The sequence below is a fragment of the Perca flavescens genome, chromosome 24 (assembly GCF_004354835.1).
Source record: "Perca flavescens isolate YP-PL-M2 chromosome 24, PFLA_1.0, whole genome shotgun sequence".
NCBI lineage: Eukaryota > Metazoa > Chordata > Actinopteri > Perciformes > Percidae > Perca > Perca flavescens.
In genome coordinates this window covers 15,800,970-15,815,345 of record NC_041354.1, presented here as the reverse complement: position 1 = coordinate 15,815,345, position 14,376 = coordinate 15,800,970, and the positions used below count along the sequence as shown (strand labels likewise).

General features: G+C 41.2%; 1 protein-coding gene and 3 non-coding genes across 4 annotated transcripts in view; all 4 read right to left on the bottom strand.

The window, feature by feature from the left end:
- Window positions 1-14,376, bottom strand: part of LOC114550717 (gastrula zinc finger protein XlCGF57.1-like) — a 43,116-nt gene that overhangs the window by 12,240 nt on the left and 16,500 nt on the right. The gene's annotated exons all lie outside the window — the stretch shown is intronic.
- Window positions 1,694-1,766, bottom strand: trnat-ugu (transfer RNA threonine (anticodon UGU)). The gene has a single exon. It is a non-coding gene; the product is annotated as a tRNA-Thr (tRNA).
- trnat-agu (transfer RNA threonine (anticodon AGU)) lies at window positions 2,269-2,342 on the bottom strand. Its single transcript has one exon. It is a non-coding gene; the product is annotated as a tRNA-Thr (tRNA).
- trnat-cgu (transfer RNA threonine (anticodon CGU)) lies at window positions 10,272-10,344 on the bottom strand. The gene has a single exon. It is a non-coding gene; the product is annotated as a tRNA-Thr (tRNA).

The following is a 14,376-nucleotide window of genomic DNA, read 5'->3' as shown; positions in this document are numbered from 1 at the left end:
TAGAGGAATTACCGTATAGTACAGGAGAAGCTCGCAGGCAGTTCCGACTTACATGAGCTGTTTAGGTTTAATTACTAATGTTAACTAGCATGTTAGTTAGCAATAATTAAAAAGCCTGTGCCCATGTTATCTCCTTATATCCACCTACACCTACACTCTCCGTATCTGTAAGATTGGGAATGATTGAGATTTCTCTTGGCACAGCTACCAGAAGACTTCACACTTTCAGACACGTTGCTCACGTCACATTCTCTCAGTTGGAGGCTGCGCAGTAAAGCTGGCCATCACCGGAAAAGTGCTTCTAATAGCCTTCACTGGTCTCCGTCCAGAGCAACGGGGTCTATTGGTCCATTATATACTGTCTATGGGTAACACACGTTAGCAGGAGCTAGCTGCGGCTAACGTTAGCTTAGCGCACGGACTCCCTGCAACAACAACAGCAGTAAACGCGTTTCCGGTCGGAGAAAGAAAACAGACCTGCTCTTTGTAGCTCCGTTTCAGGTTTGAAAACCTCATGCAGCAGTTTGGGATGTTTCTCTCTGGAAGGACACCAAACACTGGCGCCTTTTACTCCGCCGTCCTCATCACGAGCTAAAAGGCAAACAATGGGACGGAGGTCGTAGCGTCTTCAGGGACCCGGAAACACAAACACAATTTCCGCTACACTCCTCTGCCCTTCAAAATAAAATGAAATGTTTTAAGAGTCTTGTTTAGGTCTATACCGCCACCTACTGTACCGGAGTGTGTAATATCAAGGCTTTAGTACTTCAGGTTACAGTTTAATAATAATAATAATAAAAAATATAAATAAATCAATAAATAAAACTATACTTTACGATCTAATCCTGTAGACTTAAGGAAACTAAATAGAGCTTTGCAGCACTCCCTTCTCACGTCACATCCATAGGCGCGGGAAGTAGGGGTGCTGGGGGTGCTGCAGCACCCGTTGTTGGCAAACTGCGATCAAACCCGTATTACCAATGGGCATTAATGATTATGGTGATAATTATCCAATCAGAATAAAATAAAAGTTGTTTAATGTAATGATTGGGAGAAGGTCGCATGCACTGTGTAGATTGGCTAAAGATAAAGGTGGGTGGGCATAGAGCAGGTTGTTTACATCGCACTGATCCAAGATCAGCTTTCTAAGAACGAGTTGAGATTGAAAGAGTGGAATTAATTAGTAACTGATCCCCGGTCAGATTGGGTTGCATCAGCGAGTGAAAGTGTGGAAAAGAGAGAGAAAGAAGCGGCTGCTATAAAAATGTCCCGCAAATAAATAGCTTTTTTAAAAGAGCTGGGAATGACGAAGAGGAGGATGTCGAGGAGCTAGCCAACGTTAGCTTGGAAGAATCGCTGCCTTCTACCAGCTACACTCAGCCACAGCTAACGGTGGCTAACGTTAACTTTAGCGAAGTTGTTGTGGAAAAAGACAGAGATGAGGCCGGTCATCAGCATTACAGAACAAGGTAATGGCCCCTCAGGTACCATCATCTCTGAAGAGCCTGCACTACGGGGACCGATTACAGAGACTGTTGAAAATGACTTCCCGCGCCTTTGGTCACATCTACATTTTCAAGCTCAGTTGGAGGCTGCGCAGTAACGCTCAACCATCACCGGAAAAATACTTCTAAGAGCATACACTGGTAATGGGATCAGTTGGTGTATGTCTATGGGTGACCACCTGACAATCAGGCACTGCGGGGATTTGAACCCAAGAACTCCTGTTTACAAGACAGGCACTTTAACCTCTAAGCTACAGTGCCTCATAGCCAACGTGGCCCAGGTGTACACCATGACCCTTGGACATCACTGCTGGGTGTGGTTTAAGGTGCACGTGATGCTGGCTGAGGTCAGAGGTGAAATAAACTTGAACTTTAACAGCCAGGGCTTTTAAGGGGCCGACTGCCTGATATGAGCTTCTTCCAGGCTCTTCCTTACAGAGTGGAGGAGAGCTAATAATCAATTTACTAGTTTTTATCAAAACAGCATAATTAGACCAAATTAACAGAAATGGCTGATGAATAAACTAAGGTGTGTATTGTAGCTTAAACTTGCATTGCTCTGCATTTCATGTGTTTGTATGTATCATCTTAAGTCTGTGTTAATGTAGTGTTTCTGAGTAAATTTAATATGCCAGGGAAAACAGTCTGCCTTTTCAATCATTTTTTACCTTTTTCCTTCGCTACCAGGTTAGCATAACAGGTAGCATGGGGATTGGGCCCACATGCTGATGGGATGCTAACAGAGGTAATCTCTGCAACAACAAGGTGCTGCTGGGATTTAAACCCAGGATCTCCTGTTTACTAGACAGGCACCTTAACCAACTAAGCCACAGCACCTCCTAGAGGACTTCTGTAATGTTAAGTCTCTTTTACTCTCTTCTCTTTTACCTTATATAAGCTGTATAATATACACTATACTGACTGATTGATACATTTTCCCATTTACTATAACTGATTTTTTGCTGAGGTTTCAACTGTTAAAGTAAGTAAGTAAGTAAGTAAGTAAAATGTATTTGTATAGCACCTTTCACAGATAAAAATCACAAAGTGCTTCACAATAAAATGCAATACAACACAAGAAGTCACAATACGAGCACATTGAAATACAAATAGAAAATGTAACAAACAACCATAAAGAACCCATCGACTAAGTAAAAGCCTGCTTATACAGCAGAATCTTCAGCTGCTTTTTAAAAGATTCGACAGAATCCACACAACGTAGCGAGAGAGGCAAGTCATTCCACAGCCTAGGAGCCACTGCTTGGAATGACCGATCCCCTCTAGTTTTAAAGTTAGTGCGGGGAACCTTTAATAGCATCTGACCTAATGATCTCAGACTACGGGTGGGGGTATGTAGCTGTATCAAATCAGAGATGTAGAAAGGAACTTGACCGTGCAAGGCTCTGAAAGTAATGACCAGAATTTTAAATTGAATTCTATACTGGACTGGTAACCAGTGAAGTGCTGCTAAAACAGGCGTGATGTGTGCTCTTTTGTTAATGTGCATTAAAAGCCTTGCAGCAGAGTTCTGAACCGTCTGTAGATGATAACGCTGATTCTTACTCAGACAAGTAAAAAGACTGTTACAGTAATCTAAGCGTGAAGAAATGAAAGCATGAATGATCATCTTTAATTCATCCTTAGTGACAAGTGGTCTTAACTTAGAGATATTTCTCAGGTGGAAGAAACAGTTCCTAACTAATAATTTAGAGGGGTGATCCAACGACATAGCTGAGTCAAAAACCACACCTAAGCTCCTGAGACTCGGCTGGACAGACAAGCCTAAGTCCCCAATATGATGCTTTATCTCAGGGATACGACTTTCAGGGGCAATAATTAGAGTTTCTGTTGTCCCCAAGAACAATGAGCAGGGAGTCTGGATGTTAGAATGTGACATCATTCTCAAAAACCTCTTCTGAATTACTAGTAGGTAAGAAATTAAGGATATGTAGCAATGCTCCTCTCTTTACTTATTTAAATAAACCCAAATCTGATTTAGGCCTACTGTTCATCATACGCAGTTTACGATGCATTTGTCTCACTGAGTGATGAGTTGTAGAAGCAGCCTCAACCAGAAGGAACTGCAACGGAAGAGCAATAATTTATATTTCTCCGCAACCGTGATGAGTGGAATATTGAATTATCTTGTTGGGATAAATGGGAATTTATATTTTGGGGCAAGCTAATTCTTGCCATTGTTGGGAAATTGAGGAGAGGGTTAAATAAAATGGGTAGAAGAGTTAGAGAAGGTCATTATTGTTAGCAGTGGAGCCGACTTACACATTGTGTGTAGTCTAAGAAGTTGCTACTTTAAAGTTCTATAAAAGCTTATCTTCTCCTCCTGTGGTCTTATGTACAGCGGAGCGATAGAACAGGAGTGAATGAGGGCTAATGGACAGTAATTAACTGAAGTGATACCGTGAAGTACGCTGTTACAGATGTAGACTACATAAAACCCTGTACCCAAATGTAAGGAAGTGTGGTAAAACAATTTAAAAGAAAAAATAGACATTTCAAATGGATAGACTTTATGAACTCTAGCCCGAATAAAACAGATGTTTGAAACTTGGTCGAGAGTTTTTTGAATGACAGAAATCTGTTCAGATGAGATCTTGAGTGCAACATGGACACATGTAACGTTATGGTACAAAAATAAAACCTTTTAAAACCATACAATGATCCTTAAACTAAATTAACAAAATGTAACTTTGGATTGGCTTAATTTGATTAAACAGGATCTGTATTTTCTTTGCACAAGAGGCTGTTCTGTTCTAGAAATGCTGACGTGTAAGGTGAGCGTATTGTGTCACTTCCGGTGTTCCCGTGTTACAAACGCTAGTTTGCTGCTCCAGCAAAAACTTACTCAACTCTGCTTTACTGTTTAAATTAGCGGCTATTTGCCTGGATTGCATTTGAATTACAATTGTTCTACTCAAGCACTTATATTTAGTTTCATTTACAGCGACTGACTCGCTGAATTTACAATTGTTAAAACGCTGTTAGCTACTTTAGCTTAGCCATTAGCAATGGCTAATTCCTCTCCTGCTCTTTCTTGCCCTGTGTGTCAAATGTTTAGCTATTCCTCTGCCTCCTTTAGTGATAACGATACATGTAATAAATGTAGTATATTTGCTGCTCTGGAGAATGGAATCAGAATCGTATGCTTCCGTAGCTAGCCAGCGCCAGGTAGCTAATGCGGGCCAACATACTGTAGCTTCTTTAACTTCTGCTAGCTGTCCCCCGGCAGACCTCGAGCAGCCGGCCGAGTGGGTGACTGTCCGAGGGAAGCGTAGCGTTAGAGGGAAGCGTAGCGTTAGATCTAGACCAGGGAGTGCACATGATGACGGTCGCTCTAAACCGGAGCGTCTTCGCCTCTCTAACAGTTTCTCCCTACTCAGTGATACACCCGCCGAGAAGCCAATTCTGGTTATTGGGAGCTCTATACTGCGATATGTGAAGCCATCGGCTACAGTCATATGTGTCCCCGGTGCCAGAGCGGGCAATATAGAAACCCATCTAAAGCTGCTGGCTAAGAAGAACCGTAAATACAGTAAGATCATACTTCACGTAGGGGGTAATGGTCGTAAATCGGAGATCACTAAATTGAATGTTGAGTCACTTTGTGCATACGCAAAGACAATGTCGGACTCAGTAGTTTTCTCTGGACCCCTGCCAAACCTGACCAATGATGAAATGTACAGCCGTACGTCATCCTTCCACCGCTGGTTGTCGGGGTGGTGCCCAGCTAATGATGAGGGCTATGTGAATAACTGGGGGGCGTTCTGGGGAAAGCCTGGTCTGATGGAGAGAGACGGCATTCATCCCACCTGGGACGGAGCCGCTCTCATATCAAAAAATCTGACCGAGTTTATCAGACATAAACCATGACAACCCAAGTTTGATATTAGTAATCAGGGGTGCAGTACTACGCCCCCCTGTGCTTCCGTTGGAGCAGTCGCCCACTCATAGTCTAATAAGCACGGTGTCTGTCCCCCGGATCAGATCGGTTAAATCAAAGGTAAACAAAAGATGCGCTATACTTAACAACCTAATTGGAATTAAAACGACTGCAACGATAGAACAAAATAGGAAAATTAGATGTGGACTATTAAATATTAGATCTCTGTCTTCTAAAGCAGTATTGGTAAATGATTTGATATCAGATAATAAAATTGATTTATTTTGTCTTACTGAAACCTGGCTGGGCCATGAAGACTATGTTAGTCTGAATGAAGCCACTAAGCTCAGTCATATTAATACTCAAATTCCTAGAGGCTCAGGCCGAGGAGGGGGAGTTGCAGCCATCTTTGATTCAAGCCTGTTAATTACTCCTAAACCTAAACTAAATTATAACTCATTTGAAAGTCTTGTTCTTAATCTTCAACATCCAAAATGGAAAACATTACAGCCAATTATATTCGTTGTTATTTACAGAGCTCCAGGTCGTATTCTGAATTTTTATCTGAATTCTCAGAGTTTTTATCATGTTTAGTCCTTAAATACGACCAAGTACTTATTGTAGGTGATTTTAATATCCATGTTGACGTTGACAATGATAGCCTTAGTACTGCTTTCATCTCATTATTAGATTCAATCGGTTTCAGTCAGAGTGTGCACAAGGCGACGCACTGTTTTAACCACACCCTCGACCTTCTGCTGGTATATGGTATTGAAATTGAGGATTTAATAATATTTCTGCAGAATTCGGTATTATTAGATCATTCTTTAATCACTTTCGAATTCTTACTACCTGACTATACTAAATTAGATAAAAGCTTCTACACTAGATGCCTATCTGACAGTGCTATAGCTAAATTTAAGGAAGATATTCCAACAGCATTCGACTCTATGTCATGCCTTAATATAACAGAGGACCTTTACGTTAACCTCAGTCCCTCTCAAATTGATACATTTGTAGACGGTGCTACGACTTGCCTACGGACGACCTTAGACTCCGTTGGTCCCCTGAAAAAGAAGATGATGAAGCAAAGGAAACTAGCACCTTGGTATAACTCCCAAACTCGCAAATTAAAACAAATCTCGCGAAACCTCGAAAGTAAGTGGTGTTCCACCAAAGTGGAAGAATCCCGTTTGGATTGGCAAGAAAGTCTCAAAACCTGTAGGAAGGCCCTAAGAAAGGCCAGATCAGACTATTACTCATCACTAATAGAAGAAAACAAGAACAACCCAAGGTTTCTTTTCAGCACTGTAGCCAGGCTGACAGCTCTACTGAGCCATCTATTCCTCTAGCTCTGAGTAGTGATGACTTCATGAGCTTCTTTAATGATAAAATTATAACAATTAGAGATAAAATTCATCACCTTTTGCCCTCAACTTCTAACGGTTCACCTTTAAAGGCAGGACCGCTAGAAAGAACGACTAGTCTCGACATATACTTAGACTGCTTTTATCCTATAGACCTCCAACAATTAATGTTAAAGATATCTTCAGCTAAGCCATCTACCTGTCTCTTAGACCCCATCCCAACAAGATTACTCAAAGAAGCGTTACCCGTGGTAAACACTTCATTACTAGATATGATCAATATGTCCTTATTAACAGCTTATGTACCGCAGGCATTTAAAGTAGCTGTGATAAAACCTCTTCTGAAAAAACCCACCCTCGATCCTGAGGTCTTAGCAAACTATATACCTATATCTAACCTTCCCTTTCTATCCAAGATCCTTGAGAACGTGGTTGCTAATCAGTTATGTGATTTTTTACATAGCAACAGTTTATTTGATGACTTTCAATCAGGATTTAGAAAGAATAAGAGCACAGAGACAGCAATGGTGAAAATTACTAACGACCTTCTAACTGCTGCAGATAAAGGACTTGTCTCCATTCTTGTTTTACTAGATCTTAGTGCTGCATTTGACACTATTGACCATACAATGTATTATTCTGTTGCAGAGATTGGAACACTTAGTTGGCATTAAAGGAATTGCTCTAAGCTGGTTTAAGTCTTATTTCTCTGATCAATCTCAATTTGTTAATGTTAATGATAAATCCTCCAAGTACGCTAAAGTTAGCCATGGGGTTCCTCAAGGCTCAGTGCTTGGACCAATTCTATTCTCCTTATATATGCTTCCTCTTGGTAATATTATTAGGAAACACTCAATTAACTTTCACTGTTATGCGGATGACACCCAATTATACTTGTCAATCAAACCAGATGAAACTAGTCAGCTAGCTAAACTTCAAGCGTGCATTAAAGATATAACATCCTGGATGACCTATAATTTTCTGATGTTAAACGCTAACAAAACTGAAGTTATTGTGCTGGGCCCTAAACACCTCCGAATCTCATTATCTAAAGACATAGCTACTACTCTGGATGGTATTGCCCTGGCCTCCAGCACTACTGTCAGAAATCTAGGAGTTATTTTTGATCAGGATATATCCTTTAACGCCCATCTAAAACAAACCTCAAGAACAGCCTTTTTTTCATCTTCGTAACATTGCCAAAATTAGGAATATCCTGTCTCAAAACGATGCTGAAAAACTAGTCCATGCATTTGTTACTTCCAGGCTGGACTATTGTAATTCCCTTCTGTCAGGTTGCTCAAATAAGTCCCTTAAGACTATCCAGCTGATCCAGAATGCTAAAGCGCGTGTTCTCACAAGAACTAAGAAAAGAGATCATATTTCTCCTATATTAGCTTCTCTGCATTGGCTTCCTGTAAAATACAGGATTGATTTGAAAATCCTTCTCTCTAAATCAGTCCCTCCAGGATTTCGCGGCCTTTTTTTGAGATTGTTGCGGTCCAAAAAGACTGATTTCGCGGGAGCTTTTGTAAAAAATTGCGATAAAAGTTGCGATGTATTTTGTATGTTTGTTGCAAAAAAGTTGCAATTTTTTTTTGTATAGTTCTTTAAAAATAAAAAGGAAACATGTTTTGGGGAGAATAAAACTAGTAACCTTACCAAAAAAGCTCAGGATGCTGCAAATGTTGGTATAATATGAAAATGGCTGGTGGATTTAAGACAAAAAAATAATAATTCATTGAAAGAATCAAATTTGAAAATACCTATCAGTGGCTTGTTGATCTTTACATTGTTAGATTAATTTCCTAACCTGGCCTGGGACTCACATTCATACAGTTTGATAAAGTACTGACTTTGACTTATCATTGCACTTACAATAACGAGCGTAGCTGTCCTCAATTTAGGTCATTGTGTCGTCTCATCTCCTTTTTAACTGCATCCACCGTGTGTGTTGTTTGTGTGTGTGTGTCTGTGTGTGTGTGTGTGTTGTTTGTGTGTCTGTCTGTGTGTGTGTCTGTGTGTGTGTTTGTGTGTGTGCAAGCGTCAGTCACTGAGGGAACGGAGCAGTAGCCCCACCCGCTGCAGAGAGCCGACAGCCAGGATTGAAACGGCAACAACTTCAGCGACTTATAAATCGTTAAAGTCTGAATCGTTGCACGTCTTGCAAAACAGTTTACCCCCGCTTTCGTAAAGAACATCTGGATACTGTTTTTCACGGTCCTTTGCTGTTATTTTTGTAGGTAAATGTGAGACGTTGGCAGCACACATGTCTGCTGCGCATGTTGCTGCATCTTCTGAACAAAACAAGGAAGGGAGTTTGCTGACGTATGACGACGCTTTGCAGGAGACCGCGATGATTTGTCAAAGTTGCAGAAAAGTTGCGGTGATTGGTCAAAATTGCGAGTCGCACCAAAGTCGCAGTGATTGGTTGAATTCGCGTGAATTGGCGCGATCGCGACATCGCGAAATCCTGGAGGGACTGCTAAATGGTCTAGCACCATCATATCTAGAAGAGCTCCTAATACCCTATTGTCCCACTAGAGCACTGCGCTCCCAGCATGCAGAGTTACTGGTGGTACCTAGAGTCTCTAAAAGTAGAATGGGAGCCAGAGCCTTCAGCTACCAGGCTCCTCTCCTATGGAACCAGCTCCCGATCTGGGTTCGGGGGGCAGAAACTGTCACCTCATTCAAGAATGAACTCTTCTATTTGATAAAGTTTATAGTTAGGGAGTGAGGAGTTGCAGTGTTCACCTAACTGGCCCACCTGCTTCTCTTCATAATTGTTAGATTAATAATACATAACAAAGTAGAGGGAGGCAGGCCAGATCCGGCAGGGGAGAGTTCAAAGCCCGAACAGGCTACCTCTCCTTATGACCTGTCTCTCTTAGTTACGCTGTTATAGTTCTAGACTGCCGGGGGACTTCCTTCCTTTGACACACTGAGCTGCTCTCTCCTCTCCCTTTCCTAGCTTCTGGGGAGTTCACTCCCCGGAGTCCTTATGTTTTTCCCCCAGCGTATTTCCTTGGAGAACGTTGGCACCAAGATCCTGGTTCCAGCTGTCGCCGTGGTCCTGCTGCACTCCCTGCTGAGCTCAGCGGTGCCCTGCAATGTCATGCTGCTTCCTGCTACATCCATCCATGCTTTGCTGGGCCACGCTACATCCTGTAATGCCCTGCAGCGCCCTGATATGACATGAACTACTACGACTACCATTTGAAGTCACTGTTCCATTATTAATGTGACTACTATTGCCACTGTTCATCATATCCCCAACCGGCCCGTCAGACACCGCCTACCAAGACCCTGGGTCTGTCCCAGGTTTCTTCCCAAGAGGGAGTTTTTCCTCGCCACTGTTGCACTGCTTGCTCTTGAGGGAATTACTGGAATTGTTGGGGCTTTGTAAATTATACAGTGTGGTCTAGACCTACTCTATCTGTAAAGTGTCTCGAGATAACTCTTGTTATGATTTGATAATATATATTGAATTGACTGATAACCAGGCACTGCTGGGATTTGAACCCAGGATCTCCTGTTTACGAGACAAGCGCTTTAACCACTAAGCTACAGCGCCTCCTACAACCTGCTATATACTCATGTGAGCAGACAATGAGCTAGTGAACAGGGATGTGAATGGTACAAGATGCAAAACAATCTTACAATCAACGATCGACTCTTTGAGATTTTTGAGAAGGGAAATGGATTAAACACATTTGGTCTTGCTGTTAAACGATTTTAGTGAGAAACTGATATGACAGGAGGTAGGTTATTGATTAGTAAAGCTCTGTTGAAAAAAGATTAACTGCAATTTGAACGTGACCAAACTAATGTATTTTGTTATATGTAATGTCTGATCTACCTTTGTGATTTATACAGTATATATATCTATATCTATATATCTATATCTATATCTATATATATATATATATATATATATATACACACACACACACACACTACTGGTCAAAGTTTTAGAATACCCCAATTTTTCTAGTTTTCTATAGAAGTTTTAGCAGTTCAAGTCCAATGAATAGTTACCCAAAACTGAAAAATAATTTTACAAAAAGGCATTTTTCAGGGAACAAGAAATGGGTAAACAATGTAAAGCTGTTCTGCAGCAATGGAGGTTGATCAAGCTTTGAAAGTTGGTGCTACCAATTCCCACAGGTGTTCCAACTTGTCTGGATTACTTACAAAACCCCTCTGTTTGTATAAAAGTATTGTTGGAACACACTGTGGTACCGTACCCTTGTGAGAATTATTTGAACAGTATTGTACTGCAGAAAGTAGTGTGTTGCTATAAAAATGGCAGGAAAAAGGCAATTAACAATGGAAGAGAGACAGACCATCATAACACTTAAGAAGGTTGGTCTTTCCTACAGAGAAATTGCGAAGAAAGTCAAGGTGTCAGTGAGTAAAGTATTCTTCACCATCAAAAGGCACTTAGAAACTGGAGGAGACTCTGACAGGAAGAGGTCTGGCAGACCCAAAGCCACAACAGAATCAGAAGACAAGTTTCTGAGAGTCAACAGCTTGCGTGATAGGCGGCTCACAGGACAACAGCTTCAAGCACAGCTTAATAGTGGTCGTAATAAGCAAGTCTCAGTTTCAACTGGAAAGAGAAGACTTGGAGCTGCAGGTTTGATAGGTCCAGTTGCAGCAAGAAAGCCATTGCTAAGACGTCAGAATAAGAAAAAGAGGCTTGCCTGGGCCAAGAAACATCATCAATGGACTACTGAAGACTGGAAGAAGGTGCTATGGACTTATGAATAAAAAAAAAAAAAAATTAAATCTTCGGTTCATCACGCACGATTTTTGTACACCGTCGGTTCCTCAGTGTGTGACATCAACTGTCAAACATGGAGGAGGAAGCGTGATGGTCTGGGGCTGTTTTGCTGGATCCAGGGTCGGTGATTTGTACAGAGTGAAAGGCACCCTGAACCAAAACGGCTACCACAGCATTTTGCAGCGCCATGCAGTACCCTCTGGTATGGGCCTAGTTGGTCAGGGGTTCATCTACAGCAAGATAATGACCTGAAACATAAGTCCAAGCTATGCCAGAACTACCTTAGGAAAAAAGAACAAGATGGTAAGCTTAAAAACATGGAGTGGCCAGCACAGTCCCCAGACTTAAACCCCACTGAGCTGGTTTGGGATGAACTGGACAGAAAATTGAAAGCAAAAAAAAAAGAATGTCACGAGTGTGTTCAGCTGTTATATCTGCCAAAGGGGGTTACTTTGACGAGTCAAAAATGTAGAATACATTTTTGGTTTATAAATTGATTCAATGATTTCTTTTTTAACTTCAATTATTTATTTGTTCTATTCTTTCATTTCAGATTACAATAAGACATTGAGCTGCATGAATTTCAATAAAAACCTGGAAAAATTGGGGTGTTCTAAAACTTTTGACCGGTAGTGTATATATAATATAAACATTAAGAGAATGAATAGTAATGCAAGTACTTCTATTTTTTTTATATTGTTTATTGAACAAGTTTTGCAAAGCACAAAAGAAGACAAAAACGATAGAAAAACAGGTACAGCATTGAAACAGCACAGGGTGAAGACAGGCAGCTAAAAACAATAAGTAATGAGACCAACGTTAAAAGTAGATGACAAACAGACTAACAAACAAGCAAGGAAAAAAAAAAGGGATAAATAAATGAAACAGGAGTTTCACGGAGCACGTATTGGAAAGCGAACACTGCATCTGGGATGCTGTATCTAGGCATCTTCACCATGATCGATGATACTATTCCCCTGCCCCCCTCCAGGCCATATCCATCAGTCGTGATTTCAACCTCTGGGCCTTAGCAGATCCCAGGTAGTCAAAGAAAGAGTCCCAAATCCTGTAGAATGTGAAGGGTTTGTCCTTTAAGGCTGTGGAAAAAGCTTCAAAAGGGATGATGTTTGTCACAGTACACAACCATTGATTTAGGGTTGGGGCTTTATCAGAGATCCACATGAGTAGAATACACTTCCTGGCACTGTGCTACAGACTATGCAACAGTTTTATGTTATGAAGATCAGCAGGTAACTCATCAGGCAGACCTAACAAGTCCTGGCTCCCAGATGTAAAGGACGCTTAAAAACCTTATCGAGCTGTTGAGCAATTGCGATCCAAAACTGCTGGATATGGGGGCAGCTCCACAAACAATGAAAAAGAGAGCCAACAGCAGATTGACATTTAATACAAAGATCTGATATGGCAGGATTCATTCTGTGTCTGACCTCAGGAGTAATATAAAGACAATGTATAATCTTAAATTGTCTCTCCCAGGCTGAATTAGAAGCTAAGACATTGGATGGCTGGTTGCACAGGGCAGCCCAGTCCTCTGGTTTTATTGTAGTGCCTAGGTCAGATTCCCATTTGCCTTTAACTTGATTGGAGTTGTCCTCCTCGAAGCCGCAAAGTATCCCGTAAATCCTTTAAGATGTGAATTATCCACCAACAGAGACTCCACAGGAGACATGGCAAGTCCCTCAGAGAACACTCTTAACTTGGAGAGGATAAAATTCCAAACCTGCAGATATTTAAGAAAGTCACCATTGGAGACACCAAACTTGTTTTTAACTTGCTGAAATGTGAGGACTGAGCCAACCCGAATCATGTCCCTTACCACCTTGATGCCTCTGCGGCACCAGTCAGCCAGACCAGCTCGAAGGCCAGGTGAGAAGTCTGGGTTATCATGAAGAAGGGGTTAATAGCGAAAAACACTTATTGTACCCTGCTAACCCTGCCTCCAAATATTTAACATATTCCTTAAGACCCAACTGTTTTCAGTATTTCAGGGGAAATATATATAACAGGTTGGGCAGAAAGATTCCATCCAAAAAGGCTGATTCACAACTGAGCCAAGTAGAGTTAGAGTCCTGTATGAACCATTCCACGAGATATTTAACCCTTGTGTTGTCCTTCGGGTCCCGTTGACCTGAAGGACAACACAAAGATTAATACAGCACCTTAGTGCTCGTTTGTACAACATTTTGGTAAGCTTAAACTGTGTTTAAATGTGCTCTAGAAATAAACTTTACTTACTTACTTTACAAGAGACAGGGTTTAGAGAGCAATTCTCAAAGTAAATGGAAGTACATAACCCTTGTGTCATGGGTCAAACAAGGGTCAAACCGATTTTACCAATTGGTACAATGAAAATGATAGAGCCAATAAGCCGCCACACTTGGCCGGCAGACTAAGAAAACTGTATCTTAGCCTGGGTCTTTTTTTGGATCGGACAATTGTGATTTGCCTAATGCCATGGCTTCACTCTTAATTTTTTATATTTTATGTCCAGAAAAGGAGCCATATCTATTAATTAACTCTATCAATTTAGGAATGGATTGTCTTGGGGAGTCGAGATAGATTAAAACGTCTCATTTTGTGCTGTTGACCGTTTAAGGCGATTCCTGTTATGTTGACATCTTGACTTATAACTGCAGCTAGAGGCTCCATAGCCAAGGCAAACAACAGTGGGCTCAAGGGGCAACCCTGCCTGGTGCCTCGTTCAATACTAAAATTACTAGACCTGAGCCCATTAGTAATTAAGCAGATAGAGGTGAGGTATGTAAGATCTAGATCCATTTTACTAAATCATCCCCCAGA